Source organism: Anopheles coluzzii, chromosome 3 (genome assembly GCF_943734685.1).
Source record: "Anopheles coluzzii chromosome 3, AcolN3, whole genome shotgun sequence".
Classification (NCBI taxonomy): domain Eukaryota; kingdom Metazoa; phylum Arthropoda; class Insecta; order Diptera; family Culicidae; genus Anopheles; species Anopheles coluzzii.
The window spans coordinates 83357262-83375404 of record NC_064671.1 but is presented as its reverse complement, the minus strand read 5'-3'; the positions used below and the strand labels follow the sequence as shown (position 1 = coordinate 83375404).

Here is an 18143-nt window from a genome sequence, read left to right as displayed (position 1 = left end):
ATAGCGATTGCATCCATTGAGAGTGCTGAACGGGGAGGTCTTTTTCGGGGCCCAACTGCAATCGCCCTTTCCCATCCAATTAATCGGCGATGTCGTAAATCAACCGACCACGAAACCGAAAGGTCCGCTGAAGCACAATTTATGATTGCGCTGAAACCACGCTCACAGTGTTGTCGCGTCGTCGTCGTCGTTTCGTACAGGATCTCGCGGTGCATTGTCGCGGAGCTTTGAGGAACTGCGAGCACACAAACAAGCGCAAGCGAAAAGATGCAGGATCCGGCCTTGCACCACGGTCTTCTTTGCATCGGCTCCCTCTTCCCGGTGGTTTCTTTACATTGGAGATGCATCATACAAAAATAAACAACGATCAAGGCCTAGAACAATTGGCCTCTCGTTCCTTCGCTCTCCCTCTCTCTCACCTTCGCTTGGTAGCATGCGGAGGACAATCGAGCACCAGCCCGGGGCCAACCAACCATTATCATACGGTTTATAAGTGTGGCACAAAGAATGGTCCCGCGTACCACCGCGAGCAAGGTGAACGGCAAAGGTTGCTCATGGCAGCCCGTACGTAGTCCGGGGACGATCGAGCAGCAGCAGGGAAAGAAATCAAACCGAAACAAACACCACACGGTCCATAGAAATGTCTTCATTTAAATTATCACACGAAAAACAACCAAAACATGGAAATAATTAGCCCGAAAGCTGAAATGGGAGACACATGTTTAGGGGCTTGTTTGTTGGCTCCGATGCGGGCACTGGGAAAACTGGATTAGGGGCATAAAGGCAGTGGCATGCGTCGGGAGCGAACGTACGAAGGCCGGCAGAGGTCTTCCGTTTTCGGTTGTGTTTCCTTTTTTTCCAACCTTTGCAGCGTCGATGCCCCTGCGGGAAGAAAATTTATGATTGTAGTTACCATCCGAAACCACGAATGAAAAGAAAGAAGAAAGAAAAAAACTATCTCTCCCGATCTCGTTCGATTCTTGCAGACATTTCCGTGTTTTCACCCCGCGACAAAGTTCTCGGCAAGGCCTGACTGATACAACTTTTACCCTACTTTCTAGTGTTTGTCAACCTTTAAAGAAGCGTATCCTCGGAATGGCCAATAAAGAACGTTAAGAGCGCATTTGAACGCATCCGTTTTTAGACGCACACGCTCACGGGTCATGACATAAATTAGTCCCTAAGAAAGAAAAAAACAAACCTCCGAAAGGCCCGAATCCTTTTTTCCGCTCCCGTGAGGATACGTGTTTTTATGTTACCTTTTGTTGCACTGTCCCACAGCTTTGAAGTTGCCTTAACTCCGATACATTCCTTTGCATCCGAGGTTCTTCCGCACTGCAAAGCTGCACTTTTCTCGCACTGTGTCTTTTTGGGGGACCAATTAAATTAATTCTTTCCCCGCGTTGCCAAAAAAAAGCAAATGGAGAGGTAAGCAATTACGGAGTGGAAAAATATTTCAGATCGACGCGCGATGGACAGTCGGGTCGTGTGGTTTTTGGGTTGTTCCTGCAACGGTTCTTGGTGAGAATGATTCCCGGCGAAGGCCGACGGTCTATTAGGCGGTACAATTTATGGAGACAAGCTCGTGGAGTAATAATTTGTTCATGTTCCTCTTGTCTTCAAGAGGTTGTTGCATCCTGGACACGCGTGAGTACAGATTTGTGTTATTAGAAGCAGTTGATACATTTGACGCTGATGAAGAAACAAGTTGCATGAGAACGAGGGACTGAGCTTACAGTTTAAAAGCCTAAAAGAATTCAATAATAAAAATAAAAGGTTTTTCACTGTGAAGGTCAGATTAGATTAAAGAAAAAACAATCTTTTACAAACCGTATGATCAACTGTGTAATGACAAAAACAAAGAACATATAATAATAATATTTAAAATTCTTAATAGTAATTCTACTACTTAGTTTTCATAAGCTTGCAATTATTAACAAATTAATTGGTACTAGATATCAAACGTTTAAAAAATCATAAACTTCAAAATCTTGAAATAGCTGATATATAGTACATTAAATTTAGCATGGAGCACACTTTTACTCTATTCTTTTTCTGAGCACTCGTGCCGACCGAACCATTCTTCCAGACCGCTGTCGCTAGCTCTTCTTCTTCCCAAATGCAGCTCGGTTGCGCGCCATTCGCAACGCGCCTCACAAAAGATACCCCTTGGGCAGCAGCCGCTCTTAATTTCCACCAGCTGGAGACCAGCAAGCGCAAAAGATTTCGGCACCGCTGCTTTTCGCGCATCGGACGCATCGGAGCTGTTCAGCGCCCGGCATGAGGTGAAAGATAAATTAGAACACAACAGCTTCGTGGACAGGGTTTGTTTGAAAGATGTGGTCTGGCCAGCCTTTTCACCTTCTCTCGCTTCCCCCATTGTGACCGGCCGAGAGCGTACGCTGGTCAATTCAAAAATAAAGCAAACAAGTTGCGCAAAGAACGCGAAAGAACACATTTTGTGCTTCATTAATTTGCATCCAGCAACGCCGGAATGGACGGTTTTGAATTTATTTATACTTGTCGGGGTTTTTTTTTTTGGCTGCTCTGCTCAGCGAACCTTCCCATACTTCCCGACTCGAGTGCGTACTCACGCCACCACCCTCTGTGCATAATGTTTCCTTCGTTTTTAGTCCCCACAGCGCAACCATTCACTGTACGAACTAAACACGCCAGTCAAAGAGAAGACACAGCAGCACCACCAAAACACTCCACCTTGCCGGTTGCATAATCAATGATAACGCAAGCAATTAATTTGTATTCCATCCCCACGGTTATGTTTTTTTCTTTCTGCCTGGCGATTTCTCCCAAGATGATCTTGAGACATTTCAAAGCGCGACAGGTATCTGGAGCGCGAGCGGCTCCAATAATCATTTGTTTGGCAATGTTTTTTGTAGTTGGATCTTGTTAGCGTTTAATTTACGATAACGGGTCTGGAGCGAAAGGAATACACGATGGCAAACGCTGGCGGGGGCTGTAACGCCAGGCTTTGGGATTTGGTGGGGTGAAGTTGTTCAACGGGCATTAATGGTGGATGTATTTGTTGGAGTTCTTTGTTTGTTTTGCGTTGAAATATGAAAATATTAAGCTGTTCTCGTGCATAATTGTGCTGTTAGGAGTCGGGCAATAATTCAAACGAATCGGATTCGCTTTTAAATAATGGAAATGGAAATTAAAAAATTCACATAAATTAACCGATAGGTCTCAAACTGCTAGCCAGTCGTGCTGCCAGTAAGCATGATAAACCCGATTATTCACGAAAATAATAAGGCGACAAAGCTTTGACTTTTATTCATCTTTAAGCCTTTGCGCAATTTGCAATGATAGATTCCGTATTGGAATTTAAAAAAGGCTCAAAACAAACAATAATCTGGCCAATATCTCTTATAGGAATAGCAACACTTGAGATCTTATTCAGCTTTCTAACTGAGTGAGTGACTATAGATGAAAAATCTTCCATCTTACACAGGTTTCATTGACGCTCCAAAATTCTCCAAAGTACATCCACTGTTAAGCATTCTTTTCCTTCAGAATAACACAAAATAAGATAGAATTGCGTTCAAAAACTAAAAAAAACTCAGAGTGAAGCAGACGAAACATAGATCCTGATTATTGCTATTATGATTTTTCAACAATGTTTTAGTATTCTTTTGAGGAAAACTCAAGAAATTAAATCGCATAGGAGGTAAATAAACCTGTCTAGTAACGTTTAAACTCTTTCGCAATTTGCAACACAATAACTCATTACAATTAAATCTGGTCCCCCTTTGAGAAAAGCCCGTTCACCAAGACAAAACATTACAATAATCTGCGGAGAAAGGAAGCAAAAATACCACCATCAGCGCTTGCTTATAAAACAATCACCTATGCTTCGATTCGCACACAACATTTATCGCGATCGAAACTCAACCCAGCACATCCTGCCTCCCCCTTTGGCACATCCATGCGGGTGCTATAATTTATTTCCCTCCGTCTAGATTGTCCTACCCGGGGCGGCCGGTGGGGTTATATTGCATTGAACCGAGACGATGCCGAGCCTTGCCGGGAAGAGATTTAGCTGCGATGCGCGCTGTAGGATAATGGATGCAATCATTCCGCTCATTTATGTACACCTAATAGCTAAAAACGGCCTGGTGATGAAGCTACCTGCAGCTAAAGGCCGCCTTGCCGACGGTTTGGGTTGGGGGGGGGGGGTGGGGGGGGGGGTGGAGGGAACTGCATGGGAGGCGAAGAGGAAAAAAAGGTCCTCCTTGAGCCGAGGTGGAATGCAATTCTTGAACTCGAAAAGCTGCCGCATGTGGTAAAGCTCTTACAGAGACCCAGAGTAGGTGGTCTAGGTGGTGCGGGACCGAGGACGGAAATCACGGAAGTAATACGATCGGAAAAAAACAGACGATGCCACACCGAGTCTGTGCATGTATGAAGAAGCGCCGCTCGGCATCGACAAACTGGTTTGGAAGCTTTATCAACGATTCACTCTCGGCACCGCCGCTTTTCCAGCATCTTGCAACTGCTCCCCGTGCATCTGCATATTTCCACATTCACCGTTTTTACCAGCTCGTGCCGCCGCTTACATCAGCCAACAGCAGCCGCGAGAAGCAAACAAAAAAAAAAACGCGAGAAACGTACGAAAGAAGCGGCAAAAGGCGCTTACACTCGCCGTACTGCGGCAGCAGATCTGCATACGGAAGGTATGCACTTTGTCGTCAACTTGCTTTTCGCGGCCGCCCCGCGAGTGCAAAACGCGCCTGAGATGCACATCTTGACAGGTGTGTGTGCGGCTGCGTGCGGTGTGCGCTAGGGGATCCGAAACCACAAAACCCGAGCCACCTTCAGTGAAGCGCAACTTGCAACGCGGGTTGGAATTTCGATGCAGATACTCGCTCACTCGCGCTGGGTTGAAAGTAAGTAAGAAATTTAAATTTATATTGAATTTTAAAGGCATTTGAATAAACACACCTCACTTTGGGCTAGGGCAGGGAATGGGAGAGATGCCGAGGGAGGGAGAGCGAGAGAGTGAGTCCTCCTCAATCCCGAGGATCGGAAATTGCAAAATAAAGCAATAAATTTAACGGAGTAATTGAATTTCCCTTCTGCTTGCGCGACTGTCGCAAAGGTTCTCCAGCCGGGGATCTTGGGAGATCTTTTTCAGAATGTGTTTATGTGTGTGTGTGTGTGCTTGAAACGGGGCAAAAAAAACGAACTACTACTGGCTGCCGATTATATTTTTGTTTTCGGTAGATATTTCTTGCGCTGGATTGCTGCAAACGCCGGTGCCGAAACGGTATCCGGCGAGGGGTGAGACTTCTCTCGAGTAGTGAGCGATAACTGCGAACATAAATGGGACGGATTATTGGGCAATTATTATATCACTTGGCAGGGTAGTCGCCAGCTTACCGTGTGTGCGCGCTGGTCTGTGGTGGGTCTTTTTTGATTGTGGAGATCCCGTGGGAGCTTTCGAAACGTAAGTCAGAACCAAGTGGTTTGAAGAAGCACACACGGGGTACGCTTTTATTGGAGAGCTTCGGCAGAAAGCGGTTTACATAATTTTCTCTCCTTGCAAACAACTCTATTGCACAGTGGATAAGCAAAATAAGAGGTAAATTTGAGTTAATTATTAATTTAACAAAAGAAATTCTCTTTTAAGACTATATGAATTCTTTTCAATTGGCATTGCTGATGCATTGATTGTTGGATGAATTGGCATTGTTCTTATTAAAATTGAAACATCTTCTGTTTTTTATCAAACGACCCGTTATTCTGGTTTACAAGTATTCTGCAGGCATTGTTTATTGTCAGGTTTGGCCACCAAAATTTTGTTTTATTAAACTTTTTCTACAATACGACATAACTTTTGAGATGAAATTTACGAATGTTTTATTTAAAAAAAAGGATGAAAATATTGAACTTTATATTGTTTAAATAATTGTTAACAATCATTTTCGGCATTACACAGGGCATTGCTGAATAATTGTATTATAATTGTACCTTTTTTGTCAATTTTAATGTTTTTTTTTTACATTTGTTTAGTTTCAAAGAAGTTACCAAAATGTTGATAATTGATATAACAGTTCAAAAGTTTAATTTTAGATATTTTAATTTTTAAGTATTTTCTCATCTATGAAGCTTTAATCATTGATTTTATCACCTAAATATAGGAACGCCAATTATTAAAACTGATTACAGATTTTGAACTTGATTTGATTTCATTGAACTTTGTAAAATAATCCACTAAAATAGGTTTTTTTGTTATTAACCTTAAATTAACCTTAAATTTGCTTAAAAAAGCGTGTTCTTCTAGTGTGTTCAATGTTTGCCACGTAACAAACTCACTGTGCACCCGGCGGAAGCAGTGTTGCATGTTATCAAGTTTTACAAGCCAACAAACAAGGGCGACATAAATTAAGACAGCCCGACTTACCGACGCTATAAAGCTGTGGTACTTCGAGTGTCGAATTTATGACGCTTGATTGACGATGCAGGGCGATGCTTAGGACCGCTCTACGATGCACGATCAACAAGGGTAGGTTTTTTGGGAGATTTGGTTGATGTGACCACCTTCTCTCACACACATGCAGAAGAGGCTGTTAAAAATTACTGTTCTAACACCCAACGACGACAACCATTGCAACATTACCATTTGCCAAGGATAAAACAACACTTTTCGGAAGCTTCGCATCATGCATAATGCCGCTCATAGAGGCAGAGGCAAGAAAGAAGGGAAGTTTTACACCACCAAAGTTCGACGCACGAAAACATTGTTTCAAAGGGAAAAGTTTAACCCGTAAACAACTTTATGATTATGCTTCGTGAAGCAGACGTGGCTTTTTATGAAGCGTACCGCGCACGGAGGCAGCACCATAAAGGATTTATGTCACATTTTCTCCTCAAACCCAACGTGCTCATCCCGTGCTACGACATGCAGCGAGCCTTCTGTCGTGGTGCTCCTTTGCATCTACACAGCCTATCCTTTCGTAAGAATACACGCCGCAAACGTACCAGTCAAATAAGAAGCCGCGATTGGGTGTAATTATCCGTCCTTCTAACGAGCTTAGTATGTCCGTCCCGTGCCTCCGTAGTACACGGGTTAAGGTCTGTCAGCTTACCAATCTGGCCACGGGCAATCTGTCACCCGCCAGTGTACCGACCCGAATGCGTGCTTCAGATGTGCAGACTGCGATGAGGTCATGTGACCAATTATCTTCTCATTGCACATTTCGTTTGTCAACGTACGCGGACGCGACCGTGCGCACGCTTATCCGCCCGGAATCTGCGGTGTGCCCTGCGCTCTGCGGCAAGATCTGCGTGCCTGCCCGCACGGGAGATATCCGATTCGGTGCGTACATTTTTGCTGCTCTATCAACGGGCAGTGGTACCTCTATCGCCAGGTTGAATCACATGAAAACTGTCCTTCGCGAATTGCGGCTTCTGCGGGTTTGGGTTCGCGGTGCGCGTCTTGCGATAAGCGCTCGCTCTTGCCTCTTGCTTTGTGCTTCTCGCGAGTTCAATGGTCCGCGAGCCCGTGAAGTTTTGCCGCTGTAATTTCGTAACCGACCGATGAACCGTGAGCCCGCGCTACCGTCGGCAAACTTTGATGCTGAAGGATTCTTCGGGCAAAGTACTTTGGGAATGGAATGTCAGGCTTGCGAGCGCACACCATCGCCACCAATACGTCAAACTCCGCGGTGCGCTGAGGTGAAATTGTGCTGCAATTGCATCGCGCTGGTCTGCGCGAGGCGGGTCAGATGGGAACTTAAAAAGTACGGTAATGAATTTTGAACTGTCTTTAATAATCGCTCGCTGCCCGCATAGTTTGCTACGGTGTTGATACTCGGTCTTGGTTTATGTGAGATTGCATTCTGCGTGATTGCATTTCCTGGGTGACAGTTACAGGAGAATAATTGGAATATTTGGTCGGTCAAAAGACTCACAGTTGGACACTTCTAAAGGTTTTGAGGACTAATGACATTAGTCGTTCAGGAAGTGATTTTTAAACACACTCTTTATAGGAAATTGGTTAATATTGCCTAAAAATGCCTACGAGGAATCTATGCTTTATCATCATTTAAAAAAAAGCAATATTAATTGTTTAAAATAATAATATTAACGTATTCAGGATGTAAAACGGTAACTACGAGCCCTAATAATTATTTTTTGGCACAGATTTAGGACTTCAAAATATTTTGCAGAATTCACAGTGTTCTAAACGGCAGTCAGTCTTACTTGTTGTTATCCATTACATGAAAAAATCAAATTAAATTCTATCAATTTACTCCTTGGTGAACGTTTGATTGAAATTATCATAACGCAAATTCAAAAAGCGAAAGAATTTACAAAAGGACTAAAAAAGGAAGAATTACAAAAATGTTTGAAGTTATTTAATGTTCTTCATCTTTGTTTAAAAGTAACTTTTACTGAATTGAATTTATTGTTATTTGAATGCCCGTCGCTACAAGAACCTCCGCCTGTGCTAAAACTCGTCGCCACAGGTTTACTTCTTACGTCTAATCCAGCTCCTCCCTTCGATTCCTTTTCGCTTGATTAGCGATTAATTTTCCAAATTAAACAAATTTCTTCCGCTACAGTTGTTGATTTCGTCCACCTCGCGCGCATCGAGAAACCGGGATCGTCCCGCCGCTGCCCGAAAATCGAAATGTCCGAAATACACCGCCACTGAACAACCATCCTTACCCTGAGCCATACCGGTGCCGGTGCCGGGCGCGTAATCGACGTGAAACATAAATATTTATTCCTCCCGGCTCGAATCGAGCGTGAAAGCGAAGCAGTCGAAACATATCGTTAAAACTAATCGGTAACGATATGTAGGTTTCTCTTCTTCCTCTCCGGTTCCGATCAATTCTCGTCGTGGCCATTGCAGCACCGCGTCAGCGAGTTCTTGCTCCACTTCAAATTCGATGTGGTTCCGATGTGGTGCCTCCGTACACAAAAAAAAAGCGAGAAGCACCCCCAAGTACACCCTTCTTCCGGCAAACGGGAATAAAATAAAATCGAAGTTTTAACGAAACAAAATCGGAATCTACGGCAAGAAAAACTACACCTTGTTGCGATGTGGTCCAAAGGGAGGAAACCTTTACTCACACACAGGGCTTCTGGGTAGGTCGTTTGAATATGTTAAGACTTCACTAGTTTCTGGGCGTATCTTCGTGAGGTGGAGATATTTTGTTGTCTGTGTTGCGTTTGGAATCTTCTTCCAAAAAGTGACTTTGAAACCAAAAAAATGAAAAATAAAAAAAACGGTGTGCGTCACGTACCCGTGGCCAAATCGTTATTTATGGCGATCGGGAAAAGGTTAATGTTTGGTGCGTCTTGGGCACCCTTGCTTCGTTTGCGCTCCCTCTGCTCCCTTCCCGAGCTCGATCGATTGTCGAACCAAAACGGAACGGGCACCCCCTTCTCAGCCGGAATATAATAGCAAGCAATCATCGAAACCCAAAGGTTCCGTAAGTCAAAACGCCCGGGCAAGGGCAGAGAGAAGAAGCAATAAGAAACCGGCGGCCCAGAATCCCGCAACGAATTCGATAGTTCTCACACGAGAGTGATCGTGTCCAATCGGCAATTTCTTAGGCTGTGAGCTCTGTTTTGTCTCGCTCCATCTCTCTAACTTAGGTGCTGCCGTTCCTCGTTTTCAACAAGAAATTAAGAGATAAAACTCGACAGATAGCACTCGTTTCCATTCTCGGGCCTGCAGATGTAACGCTTTACGGCCGATGGTTTAGGTTTTATGGTTTTTTCTTCTACTTTGCCCAGTTACGACCTCCCCTCAATTGGAAGAGGTTTTTCGGTGCTTGCATCCTTAACGGGATGTCCTAAGCCCTCTGTTTTTTTTTTGCTCGGGGAGGATGATTCCTTTTGATGTTCAAACGGGGCAAAACAAAAATCGACCACAGCCCTTTTTCCCATTTTTTCTCTCCTGACGAGCTGCTTTCGGGAAAGGGGTTGCATTTTCTACACCGAATGTGGAGGGTTTTTCATTAGGCAAGTTTATTTATGATGTCTTTCCGAGGAGTTCGAGAGGATTACCGATTCCGTACAGGAATTGACAGCAACAGAATAACAACAACACACGATATGACGTGGAAAATACGCAACCTGGTGTTTGTGTCTGTATCCTTTGCTTCTTCTCGGATCGGATTGTTTCTTTGCTCTCGTTTGCTTTCTCTAAATCCTTTCCAGAAGGATGCGGCGACTAATAAGCAATGTCCCCTTTTCATATTTTTCACGATGCTTCTCAAGATATAAACCGTTTGATGTTTTGCAGTATCGATAAGGGGCTGTAGCTTGGTTAAACGGCTTAATTTATTCGTCAGTTGTGTTTCAATTATACATTTCCTCCGATTCAAACGATTCTTTCAAAATGTTGCCTCAATTTGCCCCTTAATGTATGCACGCCGCATTGATCCGGTCTACAGTCTGCTTACTTTTAAGCCGTTCCGGCTACGGCTCAACGTGTTCACGCTTCATGGTTGCCTTCGGCCGCTGTCCAAACAGTGCGACGCGGTTTTGACAACAGCGTCAGCGGGCGGTCGAGAGGCCGCACGAGATTCTTAAGTGCTTTTGCTTGCACCAGAAGGCGGATGGAAACTTTCGTTGCGTGTCGAATTTGCCTTCCCAGTTTTGCATCCTCGTTGTATTTCTTGCCCAAAAAAAAAGTTATTCTAAATCAAACGGTCAAGCTGATAAGTTGCCTGATAAGAGAAGCCATTTTACAGTGTAAACTGCATACGGTTGCACTATCATCTACCTTTCACCGCGGGGACGAAAGGCCCGGGACACTTCCGGACGTCCGGCTCGAAGGACCAGGCAAGCAAGCGACGGCGAGAAAGAAAGTGTAAAACGAAACTGAGCAACAACAACAACAACAAAAAGGTAAAACGAAAATTGATTTCGGCTATAAATCTTCGAACATTTTGTGTGAGGCAGAGTAGCGAAAACAGAGCGAAAAGAAACTCTCCCGTAGGAACATTGCTATACGAAAAACACACAAAAACGCAGAGAAAATGAACGAAAAAAAAACAAACGAAACGAAACTTGACGATAAAAATAGGCAAAAACCGACGAGGTAAACGCATCCGCTGCGAGGGTTTGCGGGCGAGCGACGGAGAAAAGTTCTTGCAGACAGGGCAAAAGTTTTCCCAGTTTTGCAGTGCCTGGATTCTACGACGATTTATAGTAACAGACGCGTGGGATAAATCTTCCTCCGTTCTACCTAAGCTAAGTACAAAGGAAGCCATTGCGTTGGGAGGTTGCTTCCCAAATTTGAAGATAAAGCTGGGATTTGAGGAGGAGGTGTGTGGCTGTGTGTGTGTGAAACGGAAAGAGCTTCAGTCAAAATGATAAGACGTAAATATATCCCTTCCATTTCTGTAGCAGGACAAAAAAGCGAAACGATCGGGAAGGTAAAACATTGTAACGTTAACTTCCAGCAGCAGTAAAAAGCTGCTTCTAGTTTGCAGTGTGAAACAAACTTTCCCCCCAGCAACTTCTGCACTGTGCACAGCGAAGCTGCGATGCAGAAATTCTTCTTCTTCTTCTTCTTCTTCTGTTCCCAAAAAAGTCCTAAAGATCGATGGCATTGGAATCGTTAAGGTTGAGGGATGCGAGCAGTGCGGCGGCTCGAGCTTAAGCTCCGAAACAGCAGTTTTCGCCAAACGGAAGCCAAACTTTCGAGCTATCTTTTGCGTCTAGTTGATGGAGCAACTTTTAATTTCTTCAGGAGATTGTTTTTTTTTAACGTTCGTACTCTTCTTCTGTGAGATGAGCATGCTTGGTATCAAGGAATGGTAAGCAAGTTTTGTGCTTAAATGACATTAGTTTTAGCATGGCTTTAGGAATCGGTACGATGTTGACGATGTGTGTTATTGTCCTTTTTTGTGTTGTTGGCAAGGAAGTGTGCGTTGCTATTTATTGATAGCTGATGATTTAAGCCGGTTTTTGTCATTCCATCTTTAGACTGAAGGACTCTACAAAACCCGACTGCTTCTTTTGTGTATAGTTTGTCGTGATATCGTGATGCGACATGATAAAAGTTTAATTGTGTGTTACTGGATGCTGTTTTTGTGTGTTGGTTGACTTGGTGGAATTGTGCATTTGTTGTGTGTTAGTACAAAGATAAGGAAGTTAGTTTGTGATGAGTATAGGTGAGAGTTATATTAGGTTTGTTAATAGGATATAGACATGTAAAGAAAAAGATTTATGGTTTAAATGACTGAGAAGCTTTGTCTTTATTTTGTATGAAAAGCTCTTTAGTACTCACCCCTTTCCATGTGTTCATGATCTTTTGTGATATGTCTTTTGTTAGGAATCACTTGTACAGCACGATTCCGTTTTGAAAAAGCATGTTTGTTTTTTATATCTAGTTTATTGATATTATTCCTTTATTGATTTTTTTATAAAGCATTTTTGTTTTTTTTTATCTGCTTTATTGATATTATTCCTTAATTGAATAAACTTACTTACTTACTTATTAACTTATTCTTTACATTGTTGAGCTATACACTTTTATTTTTTATTTTCCATGAAATGATGGTTTTCAATAGCGTAGGGGGAAAATATGTTTTAACCATTTTTACAATTTTATTCAATATTTAATTATTGATGATTTGTTCGATTTTGATAATCTAAAAAATATGCATGAACGTACACCATTATTTTTATTATTTTCAAACGTGATTTTGTTCGTTCCTTATTTTTGATGCTAAATTTGTCCTCACTCTTGTTTCATTTTTTGTTTTCAGAAGGCTTTTGCTTTGTAGACATTCTTTTATAGTTTTGATACACATTTAATTTTTGATTAATAAAGGTCAACCCAATCATATCTACCAAAAAACCATTTTATGAATAAAAAATCTTCAACAAGCGTAAAAAACGTGAAAGAACTCTCAAGATCATCATTTTTATCAAGAGAAGTTTGTCAGAAAAGAAAACGAGAAAATTAAATGAGCCAGTCCCATAAATAACCCCTTTGTACTCCTTCACAAACCACACCTTTTTCAGATCGCATTACAACCGATGCAAATTATTGCACTAATAAGCGTCGAACCCTAAACTAACCGTTCAAACAAAACCACCAAACCACATCTCTAACACGGGCGCGCCCGCCTCGCTAGCGCCTATTTTACCGACCTTTGCAAAACTAACTCCCAACACGATAACGGTAAACAGTTTGTAACCGGAAATGGTCAGCTTTACAATGCAACCTGTCAATGGGAAACCCACCACCCTTCCGGGTTCAAGCTGGGCCCCGTTGGTGGACGGGGAAAGCCGCTGCTACCGGGACGGATTTATTGGCGTTCACATATTACGCTGCCGGACCGAGAGTGAGCGCGTTGTTAGCCACCTCATATTGCAGTTTTGCGCAAAAAAAACCCTTTTCACAAAAGCCAGCAAGTGTGCTGAGTGTGCGTGTGTGCATGTGCTGTTTGTTTCCTGTGCCGGGGGAACTGGGGAATTTTATTACCTCCCGCCGTGTAGTGTAGTCCGCCACAACGTGTCAACGATTTGCAAGACCGAAGACCCGCCACGTACGCGTGGCGTAATCCTCTCTGCGTACCTGCGAGGCCACCTCCATGATGCGAAATTCTGCGCTGTGGCATGAGATGGTCAGTTCCTTCTTTTTACACCGTACCTCGATTGACCTCATTCACATGTGCCTGCTCGTTCGCAGTGCTGCTTGTGTGTCGGTGTTGGGAAAAACGGAAAGCTCATCGATAATGGGTCGGCTGGTTGGTCGGTGCGGAGCTTGGCATTGGTGCGCCACCGGCACATGACGTCGTGAAAGTCCGCCCAGCCCTGCATCGGTGACTTCGAGGTGTAGGCCGAGACCGAGACCCCAAATGTGATCCCGAATGTGCGCGCTGACTGCCAACGTCACGATGAGATGGCATGCGGCCAAAAACGGAACCGGGCCGGGGCACCGGAGTTGATTAACGAAGGGTTTTACTTGATTAAATTAACTTCGGCGTTTACGTTAGTCGTTGCGTATACGTGAGTGTGTGTCTGTGCAGTATAGCGAAAATTGGTTAGGCACACACACACTCTCTCTGTTCACGTTTTATTGCGATACTTTGTTAACTCTTACATCGGGTGCTATTTCTGCACTCACGCGCTGACGCACGCCGTCCGTATGTAGATGGCGCCGTTTTCGCACACTTCGCAATAGGAATTTAACCTTCGGTACAGAAAGTCATACACAACACACACACACTGGCACAGACACACTGTAGTTTTAGCTGCGACCAGCAGCAGTTGATCATCATTATTTTTCGGTCCTCACTTTCTTTCCTTGTTTGGTGACGATGATTTACGAGCAATAGAGAGAGAGTGTGTGTGCCCGGGAGTTGCCGCGCCGGTTGCACGCCTTCGTCGTTAAGTGCAGATCGTAAAAAAAGCCCCCGAAAGGTGACCTCCGGGAGACCGAAAAGTCTTATTCCGCAATACAAACACACACACACAGACACACGAAACCCGGTAGCCCGCGGGACAGACAGTAAATTAAGGCTTTAAGGTTCGGTCCATCCCACCGGTCGGATTCTGTGTCTGGTTGACAAGTCCATCCTCCCGAAATGGGTAACTAACTCATCCTACTTTGAAGCTCACCTCGACCTCTCAACCTTGGAATTATGTTGTTTGTGGTACGGGAGCCCGAGACCCGGGGAATGGGAACCTCTGGTGGCTTTGTCTTTAAAACTTTTGCCCATTAAAAGCACTCCAGGTTGCCCTTCTGGTGGCTGGGAAAGGGGTTTTATTCACGTCTTTTTTATGACAGACACTCACACACAGTTCAGCCATTTCTCACCGGGTTTTGTGGTAAGCTTTTAATGCAAAGGAGAAGAAACTAGACAAAGACGCTGCCACTCCGGCGGCTCAAACAGTGTGAATTAGATAGTGTGGAAAAGATAACGCTCAGTTGCAATTACATGTGGTTTGTCGGATTTTCGGATTTTAGAGCTGGAGTTTCTTCAGGAGATATTGAGAGCAAAGAACTGCAGCTGCTATGGTGGAGGCGATTAGAGATCCAGAATGGTGTCCGGCCGGGTTTCCGGGAAAAGCAGTACGACGCATACATCCATAATAACCGGACGGGTTAAAGGTAGCACGACGGTAGTGTCGCTGGCTGTCCGTCTAATCGGTATCTCTGCAGCACGCAGATTCGTGGCGTGCATATCTTAATTCTTTCCAAGTGCGCTCGGCCGGGTAGGGCAGTCGTACGTTTCGCCGTCACCTGGACCAACGGCGGGAAGCCATCGTCACCTTCGCCGCGGTGAGGTGTGTGTGTGTGTCGTACGTGTTCACCACCATTGGGTCCATAATTCATTCCCCCGCTGGACGTTTATTCGGAGAGCGAATATTCCGGTTGTGCCTGCACAGTGAGTGTATATATGTCTTTCTTTTTGTACTTCCAACAGCTTAGGACCTGAGTGGAAGAAAAAAAGTGTGGAAGCCACACATGACGCTCGGATAACCGGGTTTTTCGTGCTGCGACGTCTAAACCCGATAGCGCGCACTTCGAAACCAATTGCACTCACACGCACATTAGGGGTTCTTGTTGGTCGGCAACTGGTCAGTTCGCCCGTTTCTTCACTCCACTCTCTTTCCACTCGCTCTCTCTCTCTCTCTCTAGCTTGCCGGTCAAAGTGTCAACGGTGGTCGTATAATTTAAATAAACTGACTTCCCGGCCGGCACATACACCTCACGGACACTTTTTGCCGTGCCGTGGCGTGTGCAGAGAGGGCGAACTTGCTGTACGCTGTAGCCTGCGGGTACCCGTTTTCCCCCGTTTTGGAGTGCGTCAGGGAGGGTCATAGATTTTTCGTAGAATCGCTACACGGAGTAGTGGGGTAGATAGGCACAGGGATCGACAAGCTGGCAAGAGAAAAGAGGCAGTTCTGATACAATGAACGAGTAATAGTACAAAATGGGACTAAGTTTTACTAAAAGGTACATCTTGCCTCAATACAATTTTGATTGATCATATTTATAGCACCATTTAAATTGAAAACTTTCATTAGATATCATCACTTACACGTGAAAAACCACTTAATTAATAATTAAGGCTTTTGTAGAATTATTTACTCAAATTTATTGTCCTTAATAGTGTGCAGTCGAGTGTGGGAAAGTTACACATAACATGGTTTGGTCTGATACCTTGTTACTCTTATCAGAAAAAAACTTATTATGCCGTTTTTGACACTCAAATGATAACAAAAATGTATCATAGTTAAACGAATGTTCAGAATTTCAGATGATAATAAATTATCATTATAGGTTATAGAATTTTGAATAAAAAATATAATTAACAATCTTAAAACATATAATTGTTTGAACTTGTAATGTGTAGACACATACATTCATTTGTCTTCCTAAAATAGTTTTAAGGACTATTGCAGCGAAAAATTTAATTTTACTCAATACTTCCAATAAGTTGTACAAGAATCACAATCCAAAACACTTAACAACCGTATGGCACTAGCCATTCATACATTGCCGACCACTGGGGTAAAGTAATTCTTTTGTGCTATGGCTGTGTCTGTGTACACCAGTACAGACGATTGTAATTTCATTTTCCTAACGGTGTAACGATGATTTATTCCCTTCGAATGTCGATTCGATGTCGCTGGGTGTTAAAGAATACCGTGCGTACCGATGTTTTTCTTCCCGGGGTCAAGTGCAACGAGGACGACTCCTACACGCTCTGGTCGCTTCTTCATGCTGGGAAAACACCCTCATAACATCCAGTGTACGCAATGGACACAAACGGGGAAGAAACCAATTCCAAACTAAAAATCCGAAAATCGGCCCCGTCCGGTACGAGGCGAGCGGTTCGTTAATTTTGATTTGTTTCTAATGAAATTTATTGCTTTAAATTTATTCCCCATCCATGATTAGGTCTGGAGATGACCGCGCGCCGAAGTGTGGGAGAGGGCTGCGAATTGATCGAACCTTCGAAAGGTTGACTGAACTTGCCGCACGCTGCTGATGGGAAATGTAGGAAACGCATGAAACGCGTGCTTCACCATTCAACCTTCTAACGCGCCGAGGGCCATGAGGTCAGCATATTTCTTGCTTGAATGTTGTGTTTGGGCTAGCAAATCCTTCCTGTGTCTAACTTTGTTGTTTCAATGTGCTAATTTTGTTTGTTATGAAACTCAAAAATCGGAACTTTTTGTTACAACGATTGTTTCCTTGTAGATATTGCATATTTTTAACATTTTGCGTTAATAATATTCAATTCTTTTCTATAAACCGCAAATAAAATTCCTTTCTCCCAACCTGCCACCAACAATAACACGTCAAATTTGACATTTATATGCGAAACTGCGGCTGTTTTGCGATTCGTAAACCTTAGCTCCCACGCGAATTTGACACCTTTTCACACCCCCGCTTGAAGCAGCCGGGCGGACAGCAAAACCAGAAGCGTCCGGATTGGTTTAACAAATTGACCACCCCCGCTGTAAGAGCGCCGTTAAGCAAACACCTTCCCATCTACACACTGACAAACACACACACAAAATGACAGCCAACGGAGGGCACCTTTTGTTTCTAATTGGAGCTCCTCCATGTTTGGTCGTAAGGGAAGGATTTCCCCCCCTTTGGGTGGATCATCTGATCTTGATCGTTTTTTTTTCGCGGCACAGTCAACGAGTCACATTCGTTTGGGCTTAGTTCCGAGACAGCTCGTTTTTTAAGTGCCTTTTTAACTACCGTTGGACAACTGGTGGCGGTGCGTTGATGCGAAATCATTTCGACAATAGAACCGCCGGCTGCGGGTACACACGCGCGTGTACGCTTGAATCGTTAAAATCGCATGAGTTTAAGCATTCGAAAAAAGAAGAAAAAAAAGTGCGCCTCCAGGTAGTTGTTAAAGAGCTAGAGAAACTGCCAAAATCGCACTCGGGGAATGGAGTTTAGTTTGGAAGTTTTTTTTTTTCTTTTTTGCTGCTACTCCTACTGCGAACCAACCAGCAGAGGAACGCGCAACGAGAATTGGTCGCTGAACTGAGGTCTCGCTTCACGCACCGCAGCGCACCGGTCGTCAGCCATGCGTGAACGCTTGGCGCTTCATTCCTTACGGGCTTTCGTCGCCTTCTCTCACTCTTCCAACTCAAACTCTCTTTCTAACATT

General features: G+C 43.9%; 1 protein-coding gene across 1 annotated transcript in view; it reads left to right on the top strand.

Annotated features, from left to right (window-relative positions):
- The window catches only part of LOC120959401 (uncharacterized), a 159745-nt gene that overhangs the window by 54801 nt on the left and 86801 nt on the right, over positions 1-18143 (top strand). The gene's annotated exons all lie outside the window — the stretch shown is intronic.